Source organism: Rhinolophus sinicus, chromosome 16, assembly GCF_057876585.1.
Source record: "Rhinolophus sinicus isolate RSI-liver-muscle chromosome 16, RSI-T2T, whole genome shotgun sequence".
NCBI lineage: Eukaryota > Metazoa > Chordata > Mammalia > Chiroptera > Rhinolophidae > Rhinolophus > Rhinolophus sinicus.
The window spans coordinates 61792626-61813486 of NC_142516.1; the positions used below are offsets into that span (position 1 = coordinate 61792626).

The following is a 20861-nucleotide window of genomic DNA, read 5'->3' on the forward strand; positions in this document are numbered from 1 at the left end:
CTTATGAAGTGTTGCATCAACAGACCCCATCCCGTAGTTTTTTACTGTGGGAACAAATGATTCTTCCGCTTAAGACAAGATGAAAAAACCCAAAGTTCCCACGCAGGAAAAAACCATTGACCCAGAATGATCAAATTCTAAAGTTTCAGCAGATGTAGCACCAGAAATAGGTTATGGGCAGCTCTTACTTAAGTCTTTTACCTATAACTATAGGAAGTTATAGTGTTGACCAAAAGAACACACATTTCTCACTAAACTTTGTTTTAATGGGACTCAAAATTCTGTGACAGATTTTTGGTCAACTTGTTTCCATTAAATAGTACCGATTTTAAAAACCAATAATTTAAAAATGTCCCCCACAAAAAACCCAAATGGTCCACAAAATATTCTCCTTTCCTTCTGAAGGTCTTATGATGCATTGTAATCATTAACCAGTCTTTTACTATTAAACTGAAATGGCACAGTTCTGAGACACAGTTCTGAGATAGTTCTTCCACCAGGGATAAAGACTGGTGGAAGGTATTGGAGACAACATTCATTTAGGCTTCTGAGCTTTTCCGGCAGATTTGGTGACTTTGCCAGCCCCAGCTACTTCTTGTCCACTGCTTTTATGACACTCACAGCAACTGTCTGTCACAAATAGCAAAATGGCCCAGAGAAGGATAGTCAGAGAAGCTCTCAACACACAGAGGCTTGCCAGGAAGCATATCAATGATGGCAGCAGTACCAGATTTCAAAAACTTTGGGCCACCTTCCAGCTATTTTCCAGAATGATGATCAATCTTCTCCTTCAGCTCAGCAAATTTGCAAGCGATGTCATCTGTGACCCAGTCCAGGTGTATATCCAGCACTGATTTGGCCTGGATGGTTCAGGATAATCAACTGAGCCGTGAAGCCAGCTGCTTCCATTGCTGGGTCATTTTTGCTGTCACCAGCCACATTGCCACGTTGAACATCTTTGATAGATACATTCTTGACATTGAGGCCCACATTGTCCCCAGGAAGAGCTTCATTCAAAGCTTCATGGTGCATTTCAACAAACCTTACTTCAGTTGTAACGTTGACCGGCGCAAAGGTGACCACCATGCCAGGTTTGAGAACACCAGTCTCCTTTCAGCCCACAAGGACAGGACCAATACCACCACTTTTGTAGACATCCGGCTGCGGCAGACGCAAGGACTTGTCAGTTGGATGAGTCGGAGCTGGGATACAATCCAGAGCTCCAAGCAGTGTGGTTCCACTGGCATTGCCATCTTTATGGGTGAATTTCCATCCCTTGAACCAAGGCATGTTAGCACTTGGCTCTAGCATGTTGTCACCATTCCAACCAGAAACTGGCACAAATGCTACTGTGTCAGGGTTGTAGCCAATTTTCTTAATGTAGGTGCTGACTTCCTTAATGATGTCCTCATATCTCTTCTGGCTATAGGGCAACTCAGTAGAATCTATTTTGTTAACACCAACAATTAGTTGTTTCACACCCAGTGTGTAAGCCAGAAGCATGCTCATGGGTTTGCCCATTCTTGGAGACAACTGCTTCAAATTCACCAACACCAGCAACAACAATCAGGATGGCACAGTCAGCACGAGATGTGCCTATAATCGAGTTTTTTATAAAGACTGTGTCCTGGGGCATCCATGGTGGTCACATAATACTTGCTGGTCTCGAATTTCCACAGGGAGATATCAGTGGTGATCCCGCGCTCACATTCATCTTTCAGTTTATCCACGACTCAGGCATTTTTGAAGAAGCCTTTCCCATCTCAGCAGCCTCCTTCTCAAATTTTTCAATGGTTCTTTTGTTGATCCCATCACGTTTGTAGACAAGATGGCCAGTAGTGTTAGAGTTGCCCAAATCTACGTGTCCACTGATGATGATGTTGATATGAGTCTTTTCCTTTTTTTACCAGTTTCCTTGCCCCTAGTCTGACACTCTCATCCACCTTTTTTATACATGTACCAGAGAGATTGTATCAGGTCACAAAGATCATGAATGCTGGAAATTATTTGTCTGTCAAGCAAACATTTATTGGGCTGACTTGCACATTGCTGTTTATTCATGACATTCATTTCCTTCTTTCCCCTATTATTTCCGCTTTGAAATCCATGTAATTCTACAGAGGAAGTATGTGCCCTAGGCTACTCCATCTTCTTTGACACAAAAGTTGGTTCCTACATGACATTTGACTTAAGCCTGCAAATTAGAGTGAATCTTAAGTTCAGCTTAGAATGTTAGAATAAGATTGTTCTCTCTCCCTCTGGATGTTGTGGTATGCATGTACAAGACCTAGAGTTATAATAACTATGTTTGCTCCATGAGGAAAGTATTCCTAGTTTCAAGTGAGCACAGAGAGGAGGGCAGAGCCAAGAGTATCACAAAGAAATAAAGCCAGAGCCCTAATTATAAGAAACTGGTTCAGGCCATCCCTAGAGTTTCTATTGAGGAATTTTGTTACATGGACCAATAAGTTATCTTTATTTATTTAAACCAGATTATATCACATTTTCTATTACTTGCAACCAAAAATATCTACTCCGAAGCTTGCCATCTGTCAGTATTTGTGCTAGAATATTGGGGTCATTTTACAATTTAAAACTCTTAAATGATTCTCCTTGCTTATAGTGATGTTGATAATTAGTATATTCACATACAGGACAAAATCTCAGCTCCTTTTTAAGGTGTTTCAAGGTCAACAGTGCCCTCCATAATACGGCCTTAGCTACTTGTCCAGCTGTATCCCCCTCTGGCATTTTATCCTCTGATGTTATTTGCAATTCTCCAAACATGTTCTCCAGGTTTGAAAATATGGCCACAAACTATTTGACACTACTCTGATTGTGATGTGATATATGTCTCCTCTCCTTGAATCTGACTAGTGTTTGACTACATTGGCCAACAGATTATAGCTGAAATGATGCTTAAGTGGTTTCCAAAACTGGATCATAAGAGTTGTGTGGCTTATTTCAGGTTTCCCCGGAATACTCACTCTCTAAATGCGTCCTCATTGGGCTTTCCCTCTGGGAACCCTACTACCATGTGATGGGAACCTCAATCCACATTAGATAGGCCCACACTAGATGTGGCTAGGTCCTCCTATCCACAGTTTCTGTTGAGCCCAGCCTTGGAGTCACCTGGACTCAGCCACCAGAATGTGAGTGAAGGAACTTTCAGATGATCCAGTCCTCTGGCCGTGAGTCACTTATAGGCATTTCTAGATTTCTACAGTCTTTCTAGATAAGGCCCAAGCTGTTATGAACCAGAGATAAGCTTCAGAATTCTGCTCTGCCTTCTCAGAATTCCTATTTTACAGGTCAGTGAATGTAATAAAATGGTTAGTTTACACTACTAAGGTTGGGATACTTTGTTACACACCAACAGATAATTAGGACAGAATTTGGACTTCTATTAGAATTTGTTCTGAGTAGAACAAAAAAGGTGGAGGGAGGGAGGATTACCTCTCTCTGTCTGCCTGTTGAGCTGGGATATCAGTCTTCTCCTGCACTCATAGCTCCTGGTTCTTGGGCCTTCAGACTCTGACTGGAGTCATCTCAGGTGCTCTGGCTCTCAGGCATTTGGCCTGTACCACTTGTTTTCCTGGATCTCCAGCCTGCAGACAGAAGATTATGGGACTTCTCAACCTCTTTAGCTGTGTGATCCAGTTCCTTATAATAAGTGTTATTAGAGAGAGAGAGAGAGAGAGAGAGAGAGAGAGAGAGAGAGAGAGAGAGAGAGAGAATCCTATTGGTTCTTTCTCTGGAGAACCGTGACTAATACAATAGGCTATATTATTGTCACATCTAGGTTTAGTTTAGATGCCTCTATTTACCCCTTGTGACCTTGAACACACACTCCCAGTCAGACTAGGAGTTTCTTCCTTTATATTCCCATGAGCACTTGACTCAAACATCCATTAATGTCACTGTTAATACTAGTTGACACATATAATTATCAGACGCTGTTTGCATCTCCATTATTAAGTTGATAACCCAAGGAAAGGGACTTCCCTTATTCATCTTTTTATCCCCAGTGTCTAAAATGATCATTAAGAAATTCAGTGAATACTTATAAACTGACGCATAAATAACACCTGCTATGCTTGTAAACTAACCATAAATAACAGTTGTTTTGAGGATTATGTTAGATTGTGTATGTGATTGGGTGTCATCAACTAAAAAGTGCTTCTCAAATGTTCATTATAATTATTATGGGCTAAATTCGCTTTGGTGGAGTGGCCAAACTAGTAACATGACTTCCATTTATATCAATGATTCTATGACAAAGTAATTATAGTAATAATCATTGTTGTACGTTGAATGCTTACATAGCACAATGGCTGACACAATAGGCTATATTATTGTCACAACCTTTTGGCCAAGGTTGCCTGATGTGCACAATCGCTCTTTCTTATAGCAGATCTCTGGCCTCGATTTTTGTATTTCTTGGTGCTGATTTTCCTATTCTGCCCAGATTTATAAGCTCCCTTCTCCCTCTAGGGACTGAAGCCTACTTTTGTTCTTCCAGATGCTGCGGAGGGACTGTTCTACCCAAAACTGACCACCTAGAACATGAGGTTGCAACTTGCTGCCCCCAATGACCACTCCTTCTTGGGGAAATATTCAGTTATGTCTGTCCACTGGGCCAGACACTATTGGCTGTTGGTGTAAATAAAAATTAAGTCAAGGCTATTTTGCAGAAATTGACAAGCTGATCCTAAAATTCATATGGAATTGTTAGGGGCCCAGAATGGCCAAAACAATTTTGAAAACAAATAAAATCAGAAGAATCACACTTCTTGATTTCAAAATTTACTGCAAAGCTACAGTAATAAAGACAGTGTGCTACTGGCATAAAGATAAACATATAGATCAATAAAATGGAAATAAGAATCCAGAAAAAATTCTTACATTTATGGAGAATTGATTTTTTCATGAGGGTGCCAAGGCAATTCAATGCGGGAAAGAATAGACTTTTCAACAAATGGTACTGGGACAGCTGGATAACCATATACAAAAGAATGAAGTTAAACCCCTGCCTCGCACATATACAAAAATTAATTCAAAGTGGATCAAAGACATAAATATAAGAGCTCAAACTATACAACTGTTAAAAGAAAACATAGGCATAAATCTTTGTGGCTTTTGATTTAGGCAATGGTTTCTTAGATATGACACTAAAAGCACAAGTGACAGGAGAAAAAAGTTTAAAAATTAGATTTCATCTAAATAAAAACTTCGTGTGCTTCAAAGGACACCATCAAAAAGGTGAAAAGACAAATACAGAATGGGAGAAAATATTTATAAAGTATATATCCAATAAAGGACTTATATCCAGAATATATAAAGAACTCTTACAGTTTACAACTCAACAATTAAAACATAAACAACCCAATCAAAAAATGGACAAAGGATGTGAATAGACATTAATTCAAAGAAAATATACAAATGGCCAATAAACATATGAAATGATACTCAACATCATTAGCCATTAGAGAAATGCAAATCAAAACACAATAAGGTACCATTTCACACACAATAGGATAAGTAATATAAAAGACAGACAATGACAAATGTTGATGAGGATGTGAAGAAGATGGAACCACATACGTTACTGGTAGGTTTGTGAAATGGTGCAGCCACTTTGGAACACATTTGGGCAGTTCCTCAAAATGTTAAATAAAGATTTACCATAAGACGTGACCATTCTACTCCTAGGTATATACCCAAGAGAACTGAAAACTTAGTCCACACAAAAACTTGTACATTGATGTTCATGGTAGCCTTATTCATAATAGTTCAAAAATGGAAACAACCGAAATGTCCATCAACTACTAATAAATGAATGAACCAAATATAAGTCCATAAAATGAGATATTATTTAGCAATAAAAATGAATGAAGTACTGATACATGCTACAACAAGAATGAGTCTTGAGAACATTATGCTAAGCAAAAGAAGCCAGTCACAAAAGGCCACGTACGGTATGATGGCATTTAGGTGAATCATCCAGAAGAGGCAAATACATAGAAAAACAAATTAGACTAGTGGTTGCCAAGGGCTGGGGAAAGCATAAATGGGGTGTGACTTCTAATGGATATGAGATTTGTTTTTGAGGTGTTAAATGTATTCCAGAATTAGATATTGGTGATGTTTATACAGTTCAGTGATATACTGATACCACTGAATTGTATAGTTTAAAAGTCTGGATTTTATTATATGTGACATATCTCAGTTAAGCTGTAGTAAAAGAAAATATTAAGCTGAGATTTCCTTTCACTCCTTGGGACACTCAAATTTGTACTTCCTTATGAACTAGCTCTGAAGTGGTGTTGATTCATTAGATTTTGCCTCACTCCCCTAATGCCCCAACCTGATTCTGAGGTCCCTATATACCTTATTGATAATCCTGAATCAGAATAGGTTAAGGAAATATTATTTTTTTCAGTCAGCAACAGTATTTTCAGACTCCTGAATGAAATACACACTGTTAAGCTGCAGCAGTATATTTTGACCTGTATCTAAATATTTTGATATATTGATTACACTGGGATGTTTCTTAAACAATCAAGGTCTCTAGGTCAAGTATCTGACTCTGGAATAATTAAGATATTTACATGTAATAGTGTTTGTGTAAAATTATAACCTATTTTTAAAGATTTTGTTTTGATCATTAAAAATCTCAGCCCATTGTTACTTCACTACCATTCCCCCCAAAAAGTTTCTCTTTCAAGAAGCAAATGTAATATGAAATGGTGAAAATAAACTTGTCTCTGTTTGAAAGTCCTTCAAGTTAATTTTAAAAATGACATCTTAAATTTGCCCTATTTCTCCAAACTCTGTACCCACTAGGAGACTTGGGGGCAAAGTATAATTATGTGGAATTCATTCTTGACAGGTTCCTGGGACCTCTACCCCTCTATTCAGCAACCTTTATTTCAACAAAAGTGAATATAATATCACATTTTTTCTGCTGAACAAATACCATCTGAGTCTGAAATGAACGACACTGCACATCATCAGGCACATCTGAAAGGCTGTAACCTAAATAGTGAACCTGTTTATAACGTACACTAGCCTCCGAATTTCTCTTCTAGTCTTCTGAGGCCTGTTACTAAATCCCTTTCTACATTAAAAACACTAAGCACACTCTCCACTTACCTGACAGACTGCAAAACAGCAGAGAATACAAATTGTGCTTGGCTATCATGTCTTCACTGTACGTGCAGCAGCCACACACAATGGTGGTCAGTAATGACTGAAATATGGCACTAAATACAATCCCCTCCATGTGAATTAAATTAATTGATTTATTAGGTGCAAAATAGCCAGGTGGATTTAAGCTAATTAAGAATTTGATTGCTAATTGCCAACAAGGGGGGGATTTAAAAAAATAAGTTGAATAAGGGATATACTTGTAGCACATACTAGCTGCAGGCTGCCTCCAGCAAGGAAACGATGATAGGAATGTAGCGATACTAACAACTATGGTCTCTCAGTAGAAATAGAACAGCATATTCTCTCTGCGATCCATGAATGTTTCTGGCAGGGTCACCTCCTCTTGGGAGACACCAATAGGAAAACCAGGCAAGATGAACACACACACACACTCACACACACACACACACAAACACACACCCTCACACACACACCCTCACACAAACTCACACACACACCCTCACACACACTCACACACTCATACACTCACACACAGACTCACACACACTCACACACACACACACACACACACACACACACACACACACACAGAAACCATATAAAGTTAAGAGGGATCCTCAAAAAAGATAGCCAAACATATGAACAGTGAAATAGTAATAAACCAGGATGGTTTGCCCTACTAGAGGAATGACATGGAGGAATATAATGTTCCATTACATACTTCAGTATTCGTCCATTTATCTATCCTATACATTTATCTACCCACCCATCTATCTAAATATTCATTCAAAGTTTGTTGAATATTTATGTACACTTTTATATCCTCCTTCTTTACGTGGTACGATATCTTACAGATACCAACATGTTAATAAAAGCACACCATATTTTTTTTCAAATATTTATTTAATATTCATTATGTGCTTTGCTTTGTGCTAAGCACTTCCCATGCATAATCTCGTTTAATCCTAGCAAAATGTTAAAAAACAACAGAAACAAACAAACAAACAAACAAACAAACAAAAAAACTACAAATGAAGAAATTGAAGCTTAGACATGTTGAATAATTTGTCCAAGAACATGAATCTGGTAAGTTGTAGAGTTGGGATTCAAACACAAGCAGTTTGTCTGTAGTGTTCTAGTGCTTAATCACTTCCCTACACTGCCTTTCTATACATCTTTTTAATGGCTGTGTCATATTACAGTGTTTTGATGGGCTATAATTCATGTCATTCCCCAATTTTGGACACCTAGGTTGCTTCCTTTTTGCTATTAATAAATATTGCTATAGTGAGTATACTTGTGTATCAATTTACTCACACTTATGATTGTTCTTTGTGCATTTGTATACTCCCTTTGGAGAAATTTAGATGCTTGGCCCACCTCTAAATGGGATTTTTTTGTTTTTTTAATCATTGAGTTCTTTATCCATTTTAGTTACAATTTTCTTATCAGATATATGTTTTACAAATATTTTCTCCCATTCTATGGGTTGTCTTTCACTTTCTTGATAGTGTCTTTTGAAGTGTTTCTAAGAGTTTTGGTGCTTACTTTTAGGTCTTTGATCCATTTTGAGTTAATTTTTGTACATGGTGTGAAGTAGGGGTCAAACTTCATTTTTTAACATGTTTATAGCCAGTTCTTCCAGTACCGTTTGTTGAAGACTCTTCTTTCCCAATTGAATGGTGTTGGCAGCCTGTCCAAAATCAGTTGACCATAGATACATAAATTTATTTCTGGACTTTCCATCTTGTTGGAATTTGTCAAATGCTTTTTCTATGTTTAATGAGATGTTCAATGTGGGTTTGTTATTTATTCTGTTGATATGATGTTTTACGTTAATTGATTTTTGAGTGTTAAACCAACCTTGCTGTCCTGAAATAAGTACCACTTGGTTATGGTGTATAATTCTTTTGATATGTTGCTGAATTTGATTTGTTAGTATTTTATTGAGGATTTTTGTTTTTATATTCATAAGGGATACTGGTCTTGATTTTTTAAAAATGTAATACCTTTGTTTGGTTTTGGTATTAGAGCCTCATAGAATAAGATGGAAAGTATTCCATCCTCTTCTAATTCTTGGAAGAGTTTGTAAAGACTTGGTAGTACTTCTTTAAATATTCACCTGTGAAGCCATCCAAATATTTCTTTAGATAAGACATCTGGAAGTGGAATTAGTGTGTCAAAGATATAAACATATGTGAAACTCTATATACATATTGCATAATTGTTTTCTGGGTAGGGAGTACCAATTCCTATTTCCAGTAGCAGTACACAGTTAGTACATAGTTTTGCTCTTAGTAGTTTCTCACTAAATTTATGTTGAATTTTATCAATAACTGATTCTTCCCAACCCTAAAAACAACATTCACTAGCATATCAATCAAACAATTTTTCTTAATACTAGTGCTTTTTAAAAAGGATTGCATCTTTTGTTTACAGTAATTAAAATTTTATGGGTTTGCTATATTGATTTCAGGCCAATCTCAACCAAAATGAACTAACATTCTCTACATCCTGCATATTCTAGAGTTCAATGAGTAATAAAGGCCTATATCTACCTAATATTTTTAGCGTACAGAGAATTTTCACCTATAATATAGCTTTCTGAAAGTGTAGGAAGCATCTATAAGATATGCTTAATATGAATTTGATCACAAGCTAGCTCAGTTTGTTTTGCTATTGTTAACAAAATGTGATAAAGAATATGTGACTTTAATAATTATGAATATTAATAAAAATACTTTGTAGATTCTTGTATCATGCTTGTCATATGTAAGAGATTTCATATTTTCATTATAGCTCTTTATGTATATTCTGGACTCATTTCCAATATGAATGAATTTAAGCACCTACTGAGATTTATTTTTTCCCCTTTATTGAGATATAATTAACATAGGACATTGTGAAAGTGTAAGGTGTACACTGTAATGCTTTCATACCTATTTACATTTGATCTGGATTTCTGACAACTGACACACTTTAAATGAATATAAAATGTGGACCTTCACAGTGGAATGTACCAAATCTAGGTATGTGTCTTGTCCACTAACCACAGAGCTCATTCTCCTTTGGATGCACTCTCTTGACTGAGAGACGCTCCTCCTCTTCATGAAAGGTCCTGGAGCTTGTCAACCACCGTCCAATTAAGCACAAGGTCCATTTTAAACCTGCCAGATCCAGGTGTGTGTTTTCCTACTATGGTCCTTGTTTCTTACAATACTAGGAAAAACGACTCATAATCATATAACACATATTCCATACAAGTTGGTCCTAGTGAAGATTTGGACAAACAGTTAAATATATTCTTTAATCACTCCGGTTGCACAAGCTTATGTTACTTAAAATGGCATACCAGGCACTAGTCATTTAAGTCTTGCTTCATTAAATTTGAGTATCTTATATTTTTTCTTCTCTTTTATTACTTTTCACTTTGGTGGTTGTTTATAGCCCTGCTGGACTCACTTGTTTCTTTATTTAAGAGTTCACTGGGTTTGTATCTGATCTTATCTTCAGTGTCACCACCTTCCCACCTCATGCTGGTTGATTTAATATTCACAGTGACATTATCTCCAACTCCCCTGTGAATGAATTCACTTCCGACTTAGAGCAAAATACTGCATGAATTATACACAAAACATTGCCAGTTTAAGTGGAAGAAAAGGTTACATTCTGGATTAATTCTTTTTCTCATGCCTGGTTCCTTATTGGTCCCATCCCATTTCCGTGTATGTACATTGTGTGTATTTTAAAGTCACCTACGTTTTATAGAATTTACTAAACATATACAGTTTTTTCTCCTAAACTTTATTGCTCTTTAATATACTGTAGATAAAATTATTTCATATGTACTTTCAAACATACATATTTCTCTCACATTACTGAAGAGCTCATGGGCCTACACCTTACATCACATGAAATTTCTAAGCACACAGTACAGTGTATGTACTTCCCATTTCTTAGCTAAATTGTTTTGGTTGGAAGTAAAAGAAACTAACTGTTTAAGTAGTAAAGGGAATTTATTAGAAGGATGTGGGAGTATCTTAAAGAACCCGAGGAGAGCTGGCCTGCCCAGGGACTAAACACAGAACCTAGAGAGCCACCAGGCACTCGTGCAAGCGTCACTGCTTTACAGTTCTTAGCTCTGCTTCTCCCTGGGCATCTGTGCATCTCCAGGTCAGTTGTTTTTGGCTCTTGGGGTACATGATAGAAAAGGCTCACCCCAAAGTTCCTGCATTTAGTCTTAGTTCCAGATGTGAAAATAATTAGATTGGCCTAGTTTGGACCACGTGTGTATCTCTGTTCCAGTGATCTGTGATCAGTACCCATAGCAGCCTGCGGTAAGGGGCAGATGGAGTAGTTCTCATTAAAAAGGTGTCAATAAGCTAGACAAACATCTTTGGCGTTTGTTTAGTGTACTGTTTAGGTGCTAGTTCATGAATTACAAAAAGAAACTCACTGTTCCCCCGAAAATAAGACCTAGCCAGACAATCAGCTTTAATGCATCTTTTGGATCAAAAATTAATATAAGACCCGGTATTACATTATTATATTATATTATATTATATTATATTATATTATATTATATTATATTATATTATATTATATTATATTATATTATATTATAGACTCAATCTTATAGTAAAATAAGACCCAGTATATCATATCATATCATATCATATCATATCATATCATATCATATCATATCATATCATATCAGACATGGTCTTATAGTAAAATAAGACTGGGTCTTATATTAATTTTTGCTTCAAAAGACACATTAGAGCTGATTGTCTGGCAAGGTCTTATTTTTGGGGAAACACGATATTTAACAGAAAATAAACCATATCTGGGCTCCTTCAGAAAAGCATAGAAGTTTGAGATTCATCAGTATGAAGGTGTTTGTTCTCTAAATGACACTCATCTGCCATGTTCACACTTTTCTATGTAGCGTTTTGGCCTCGTCCTTTTATCCATGTGTATTTCTTTGATGTGTATAAGGGAAATCATAAATAATTTGCAAAATTTTCTGATTCCTTCATTCCCGGATACAGATAAGTAGAAGAAATGGAACTGACCTAGTGAGATTCAGTTTCATGCTCCTCATAGTTGATGTGGGTATTATTTCCCCAATAAGCATTCTTAATGTTCTCAATAATACCAGCTGTTGTGATTTTCTTACTAACATGGTCTTTCATGACTTGCACTCTCTGGCTTATTACAGCACATCTGTGTGACAATGAAAAATTTTCCATAACTGTGAAATCGGGTTTGAATTTTGAGATAGTATTTCTGAAGATGCATCTAGTTAATATCTGGTGATATTTATGCATCTAGTTAATATCTGGTGATATCTATGTCCCCATGTAATATGTTGCTAGAAAAATGTTTTATATTCACTTACTCATTAACCTTTTATTTATTGCTATCATAAAATAAGTAGCACCGTATGGGCTAAAAAGAAGTGGAATACTCTTCCACAGGCTGTTTATAAATTTTAAAAAAAGAGACGTTAAGATAAGAGTTTAGGAGAAAAAAGACATCATGTAAACTATGTCATGGAGGTCAAAATAGGAGCTTTCATAGAGGAGGTGTCCAATGTCATCAAGGAAAGGGTCGTGGTATTTGGTAAAGTGAACCTATCAGAGTGCATTTAGAATAGCTAATGTTCAATTATTTCGACAGATGTATTTTTGTTATCCACTTTTTCTGTTTTGGCCATTGATCGTATTTAACAGTCTTATTAACTCTTTTGCAATATTAATTATTTTCTCATCAGTTATCTCATTAATATGTATGTGTTCGTGGGAGTAGAGGGAAGAAATAGGCTCAACCCTGTTATATGTAGAGTTTGGGGCAAGAGTACAACAGGAGATCTACATGTTATATGTCTAAGTATTTCATTTAAAATTACAAATTAAACATAAAATGCTTTAAGTTAATATATTTATGGATTTCAAATGTATTTTACAGGTAAAATTAAAACTTAGTTAAATCTTAGTAGAATTCTTACAGACTATAAAACTGTCCTCAATTTATCTTTCATTGCTTTCACTGTCCATTGCATTGACAATGTAGTCAGTATCACACTTCACACTATCTGGGTTTATTAGTATACAAATATAAAAGTAATAGAAATTATTTAATTTTACAGAACATTATTTAACTGCTTTGTAGAACAGTTGTAAATAAAGAAATTATTTAACTGCCATATGAAACTCTTTTGGTTATCTCCAGAACTCTCTGATGCTATGAAATTTAATCCAAAGGGAAGCCAGGGTTCAGATGCTTGGCTAATGGGAAAGGATACTTCCTATGCAACAGTCTACTGAATTCATGCTCTCTCAGAAGTGCTTGGCAATTCAATTAATTCAATTAATTCAAGCCTTTTCTCGTAAGCTCGTTCACCTCTCAAATCCTGCTAGGTTTTGAAGCAGAGTCCCTCTCTGAAGTTGGCAATGGCACAATCCTCAAATCTTCATGGCATTTGGATACAGTCACCTTTTTTTCATAGAGACAGGGAAAGAGGTGTGGAGAAGCCTATCCATAAGCCTGAGTGGTGTTAGTCCTCCCAAGGGGATGGGAGGGGAGGTGATATTTACGGTTTCAGGCTAGGCAGACTCAGTACTGAAGCCAGATCCCCAATGATAAAAGCACCCTGGGTTCTTGATAGATATGTGAGTGTGTGTGTGTGTGTGTGTGTGTGTGTGTGTGTGTGTGTGTAATATATGGGACGTAGGACAGGGACTCCTCTTGCTTAAGTCTAAGGTCAGTCTGGCAAGAGGGGAAGCAGCATAATAGTTAGGAGGTAAGGGTAGCTAGCTCGGACATTTTCCACTAGAACATGAGCTCAATAAGGGCTCCAATGTCTCTATGTACTTCCCTCTGTATCCCAAGCCTAGAATAGTGTCAGACACATTGTAGATAGCCAAGGAAACTTTGTTGAATAAATGACTAGTGTACTGGTAGTGAATGATGCTTGATTATTACAAACGCTAACTGCAAGCTCAGAGGTAGCCATTCAGCTGGCAATATCTTTTGATGCTGTGAGTCTTACTTCACCTTTTCAGTTTCATTTTATTTATTTATTTATTTATTTATTTATTTATTTATTTATTTATTTATTCATTCATTCATTCATTTATTTAAGGAGGGCGCAACTCACAGTGACCCATGTGGGGATTGAACCGGCAACGTTGGTGTTATTAGCACCACCAACTGAACAAACCAATTAAACTAACAGGCCACCCCTTACTTCACCTTTTTAAAGTAGTAGTGGTTATATTACTCTCCTCCTAGGAATTCTTTTGAGCATAGTAAGACTACAAAAATGAGTAGTTTGCCCACTTCAGTTTAACTCATTTCTTAAGTGTGAAATTTTCTTACTAGGCATAGGCTTTCTCAGTTATCACAGAACATGGAAACCTTAGTCCATGCGTTATTTTGCCTTAAGCTGATACACGTATTTAGTGATGCTGGTAGCGTGCTGCCAGAGCCTCAGAAGGGCCTGTCTGAAAGGTGCCACATTAAGTGCACCGTGCTCTGCATATGTAAGTGAGGAGCTGCTCAGTTGTTTCCCTGCAGGGACAACTGTATTGTTTTTAATTGTCTATTTTAATAGGCCTGAATAAAATACTCTTCTGTTTTATTTGATTTGCATCCCCTAGTGGGATTTCTCCCTGCCTCCTTTTACCACTGTGACAGTTTCCTGTTTAGACATTTATTTCTTTTGACAGGGGCTCTTGATCTTCAACGGCAGTGACTGCTTCTCCATCTACTGATGCTCAATCCTAGTGTTTCCTGACCTATGGGATCATTTGCAAAAAAAGGATTGAGTTTTGGGAGTCTGGGAAAAATGAAAGAAATTCCATGAAGTAGTAAACAACAACAACATCAAGTGCAGGTTTGATTTAAGCAGCTAAATGAATCTGGATAAATTTTTGTTCAAATGTTCCTCGCAGTGATCCTCGGCCTCCGGGATTAACCCTCGTTTAACCACACCCAATCTCCCCCAGACAGATGCTCTACCACATATAGGACCATATTCGAATGACCTGGTTGGACAGTTTTCTCCTATGAGAAGTGTTTGGCTGGCGTAGGATGATGTAATAAAACACAATCAGGTCCAGGAGGCAGGAGATGTGAATTTTAGTAACGAGCTCTGCTGCTACATGACTATATGGCTTGTGTCAAATTATGTAGTTCCTTGCCTAAACACATAAGCAAGTTGGACTAAGTCCTCCCTGCTTCTATTTCCATGAGTGCTGACAAAGCATTCTTGGCTTGCTACGTCTGCTATACTTTATTTTCGTAGCAGATCTTGACTTCTGCTTTGTATCACCTTATATATTTGAAAAGATTTATACTCCTTTATTTGAAGTTTGAGGCGACTCACTGAAGAATGAGCGTGTATAATTGAATGTACACAGCCCCTGTGACTTATTTCATCACTGAACCCTGACTAAGAAATGGGTAAAGATGAACAGGTAAGCTTTGCAAAACCTCTTGGTGGATTATTTCTGTATATTTATTGGCCATACCACACTTTACTGTTCACCCAGCAGATTACCTCTTGGAATGACTTCGCCCGGAAGCCCTAAAAAAGTTGTAAAGTCAATGAAGTTGTATTCGGGACTCGTCCCTTTCTCTCTACCTTCTCTTTTATAAACCTTCTCCTCCAATGCCCAAGGCCTTCAAGCTGCTTTCCCTCACAGACAACTGCTCCTACCCCACCACCCACGCCTAAAATCCTCAAATTCTGCTGTGCTCTGATCCCCAAATACATTTAATAACAGAAAATAAGAATGTTGAAAATCCATTCTGCCACTCTGTATGGTTTTGGCAGGTCCAGGCACATGACCAGGCCTAGCCAGTCAGAGCACTCAAACCCTGCCAGATAAAACGATTGGTTTAGGGATGGGCCTGTGTGCCAAGGAGGGAAAGTCAGACTCCTCCCTGGCAATTTTTTTTGAAATCTCAGGAAGAAGACATGCTGTCTTCTCATTGGGATACCAGTTATAAGAGTAGTAAGCCTAGAGCAGCCCTTAGCCATTCCTGCTGTCATGTGGGAAATTAGCTTGAGAATGAAATCAATGCAAAGGGAAGCAGAGCTGAGATGGAGAGTGATGACTAATTCCTGATGATATTGTTTGACCTTTAGAGCAGCTATGACTGAAACTTGATTGATTCCTTAAAATTCCAGTTATGTGAGATTATAAATGGTCATGCAATCTAATTCAAGTTGAGTATTTTTCACTTGCATAAAAGTATTCCTAATACAATTTCTTAAATTCACTTTATTCCTATGATTAACAAATTTTTAATTACCTTCTTTACATTCCAAAGCAAATCCTACTGGAGGTTCATCTTTTCCTCCACTGTTATCCACCTACTTCTCTCCCTATTACAGGCACATTCATCCCTTTGGTTATCCAGGATTGTACCTTACTCTAGTTCCTGCTCTTTCTGTCCACAACCAGTTGTTGTCAAACTCTATCAGCTCTGCTACTATTGAAACATCTTATGGATCCATCCCCTGTAACTAATCCTTTCCTTTTGGATGCAGTTTCCATATTTTAGTCAGTCCTGAAGGAGGAGGAGACATTCAGCATCCATTCTTTACTCTGCTTCAGGCCAAAGAAAGGGGCCTATATCTAATCCTCTTTCCTAGCTCTTCCCCAATGGAGAAGAAATGGCTGGTCCGATGAGTCAGAAGATACTGACTCTTTGGGGGCATATTTTGCCTATGGACCAAGTGACTGTGCCTAAACCTCACCCTCCCTCGTCTTTATCCTGAGTCTATGAACCATGGGTCCTCTTTTGGGTTTCCCCTGCTCCATTAGTCAGCTCTTGGGCAGTGTCTGCATCTTTCCCTGTTCCTATGTCTCCACCTGTATCTAACTGGGTAAGTCAGCTGGGTCTACTTTGTGGATCCCACCATCATGGAATTAGTGGGTGGGAACCAAAAGTCTCACATAGACTTTGATGTTTAAAAATGGGGTTTCTAGTCAATGGATTGGCAGAAAAATCCCAACATGAGGATAAGGACATATTGAATACTTTTTAGAAGCTATTAAAAACTAATATTAGGTGTGTGTGTGTGTGTGTGTGTGTGTGTGTGTGTGTGTGTGTATCTCCTTCAGTTAGAATTGCAAAAATAAGAGGACTGAGTTGTAATAGGATTCAGGTACACAAATCTACAATAATGCCCATCCTAAAAGTCTTTAGTGGTTTCCATTACTCATAGAATAAATTCTAAGCTTATTGGTATGTCATTAAGTATCATCACAATCTACTTCTCTGGTCATATTTCCCACTCATCTCCCTGTGTGCAATCTACCCCATTGGAGTAATTTCCATTCCTCATCATGCCAAATACTTCTACATTTCTGTATTTTTCCTACTTGTCTTCCCTCTACCTGGACTTCTCATCTCACCATCTCATCCTTCCCCATGCTTCGAGGATGAGCTTTAAATGTTACCTTCTTCATAAAGTCTCCCCCAAGTCTTAACATTAAGAATATACAGTCAACTAATATTTCACAAGAAAGCCAAGGATAGTCCAGGGGGAAAAGATAGTCTTTTCAACAAATGGTGTGGGAAAGTTGGATATTCACAGGCAAAAGAATAAAACTGGTCCCATATCTTGCACCACCCATAAAAATTAACTCGAAATGGATTAGTCACTTAAATGTAAGATCTGAAATGGTAGAACTCCTAAGAGAAAATGGGATCAAGCTCCTTGATGTTGTTCTTGGCAATGACTTTGGATCCCAACTGCCCTCTTCAAAATTCGAGATATGCCTTTTGCTGGGTATTATACTTAGAGACTTCTCTCAAGCCAATAAGAATATAAGGTATTTAAAGACAAGAAATGTGTCTAATTCATATTTTTACTACTTTACTTCTACTCAATAAGTGCTTGCAGAATGAATAAATAGAAAACAATTCCCAGGCCCAGATCAGGTGAGCCTGGGACTAAAAGAAACAACCCATTCATGCAAACAAGCCACAGGGTTCACCTGGTATTGGCCTGGCTTCTTTCCTTCAAGGAAAAAACTAATTTTGATTCTATCTATTCTCCTGTGTTCCTTCCAACAATCCTCCATATATACTCATTCATGTTGGCAAAGAGAAATACTTAAAAAGTCACCCAGGATGGTGGAGTGGATGGGAAAATTACACCTTTATTCCTGGACTTTCTTACAACTGCTTCTGACTCATTTCACTACTTCAGAGCCTTGTCTGTCTGCCCTCCTGAACTCCTGCTTTAGCTTCCACAGCATGGCTTCTATGTTCAACCTGGTCCTCTGATTTATGCCTTGCTTCCAGCCACCACTCTGCCACCCGATATTTTATGCCCTTCAGCTTCACAATATGTGGCCAAGAGTAAGAGAAGGCCATTTCCTCAGGCCCCACAGTGGTCCCTTGGGGTCCATTCAGGTCCTGCTCAGCCCTTGCCTGACTCCCACCCAAAGGAGGAAAAGGATACATCAGATCCCTAAACTCCCATTGTGAGGCCTTGGTTAAAATTCCTATTTGGTTAGTCACATGGATGGGATTTTATGAATAGGGTGGAGGCATTGGTTTTATCTTGCTCTGCTGGTTTAAGATGGGTTAACTTTATTAAACATTATTGCTGTGTTGTAAATATGTAAGACTCCTTAGAAATCATCAGTTTGCCAAGTCATATTGAATCATTCATCTGGAGGACAGCTGAAGGGGTTAATTAAAAACAGCTGCATCTAATTGTGCTGGTGTATACTCCCTTCTTAGAGGACATAGGGAGAGAGAAGTTATCCAGAAGCCAATATGAGTGTGGGTGGAATCTGGATGCTCTGGAATCAGATATACTAATGAAAGTGGGTTGTAGTGAAGTATGCAAGTCATCCTAATGTGGCATTAAACAAGCCACATACATTTTCTACTTAAAATATTTCTCTTTTGTTCTTCCTATAACTTGGTGCTCCTTATCTTGCCTATATCTTAAAGTTACTTTGGAAAAAATATGAATTAACTGATATTAAATTGTTTTCTCGTATGCTTTTCAGCCTAAAATACACAAAGAGCATCAATTGTTTCTGTAAGTCGAAAACAATGAATTTACTAATTGCAGTAATTATATGCAATCGTATCAAAGTATAAATCTGTATTGTCTTGATATTTCTCAGTTTTTCATCCACAAAATGTTCAGTTCCTATGCTTTGCTATAATATCCAAACAAAGAAACTATATGTGGTTTTCTGTATGGCTTCCCATGTAGCTTAAGCTGCAATACCCATTGCTACTTGCTCTGGGAAACCAAGTTAGGATGTTCATGTTGATGTGGCTACTGATTAAATCAAAGTTTATTCCATTTACAGGCTGTCCTGAAATATTGGCACATGTGTGTGTGTGTGTGGGTGGGTGGGTGTCCCAATCTAACTGAAGCAAATAATGTTTCTGTCAGATTGTGGAGTTGAGAAAAAGTAGAGAATTATCTAGTTTGGTCCGAGAGAAGAATGACATATTCACACAAGGATAAACACTCTATGGTCAAAAGAGTTGAGATACCTAGAGTTGCCTTGATTCTTCACAACTTTCCTGACAGTAAATGATTCTTTAAGGTGGTCTGAAGAAACCCCTATTTCTTGCAATCAACAGAGCCTTCTAGTTCTTTTCTGCTCAGTGTGGTCCACAGACCCACAGTATTCGCACCAAGCATTGGAAGTTCCTTAGAAAATGCAGTGGCTCAGGTTCCACCCCAGAGCCACCAAATCAGAATCTGCATGCATATTAACGTTTGAGACGCTTCATTCTAGTAAGCTAGTGCAGAGGACTTCTGTTATCTCTCAACATCCATTGTCTCCCTCTTCCATAACAACAGACTCTTAGCTGGAGTGACATTGGTGAGTTCTCAGCTCCACATTTACTCACCTGCCTTCCAGCGGGGTGAGACTATATTTTGGGTAATGGGATGACAGGAAGAGTGATGGGAGCCACTTACAAGTCTTGCCTTTGAAATGGCTAGATCTTCCTTCTGACTGTGAAATGGGAAGAACTAAGGGAACCGCTTTGGACCCGTAAGTGGGAATCACAAGTTGAACCTATGAGAGTCACCTACCAGCACAGAGCTGCTATACCTACTCCTGGACTGTTACTTCAGAAAGAAACATCTTTCTTGTTTCAGTCATTGTAAATGGGAGTATGCTTAGCTCAGGAGCTTAGCATGTACATTAACTAATAGACTAGTGTTAACAGAGCCAGATGAGCAAGTGGACAGTCTCTTTATAATTAAATATTTAACTCATTAGTAGTGCTAGAAACAGCACTTGAATCTATCTGCTTGCATTGTCTACAGTGAAGTGGGCATGAAATAATTACTAAGCAAACGCCTAGTGGGGGTAGAAATGTATCTCAGTAATTAACCACAGAAAAACAGTTTTTTTATTAATGGACAAAAATTATCTGATATTGGTACTTATGCATAAGTTGTACCTTTCCTGCAAAAAGTTGGGATCATCAACAAACTCCAACCAAGCTGAAATTAGTTGAGTTTTCAGGCCATTGTAGGAGCTTGGTTTTGCAGAACATACATTACATAAAATGTCCACCTCCTGGATTTATATAAATCCCCAACTTTGCAAATCGAAAGAGAATTAAAACCACTTTCAATTAATGGAGTTCATTTTTAAAAATATGAATTTTAGTAA

General features: G+C 37.7%; 1 pseudogene; it reads right to left on the reverse strand.

The window, feature by feature from the left end:
• Window positions 1-535: 535 nt before the first annotated feature.
• Window positions 536-20861, reverse strand: part of LOC109451152 (elongation factor 1-alpha 1-like) — a 55330-nt pseudogene continuing 35004 nt past the window's right edge.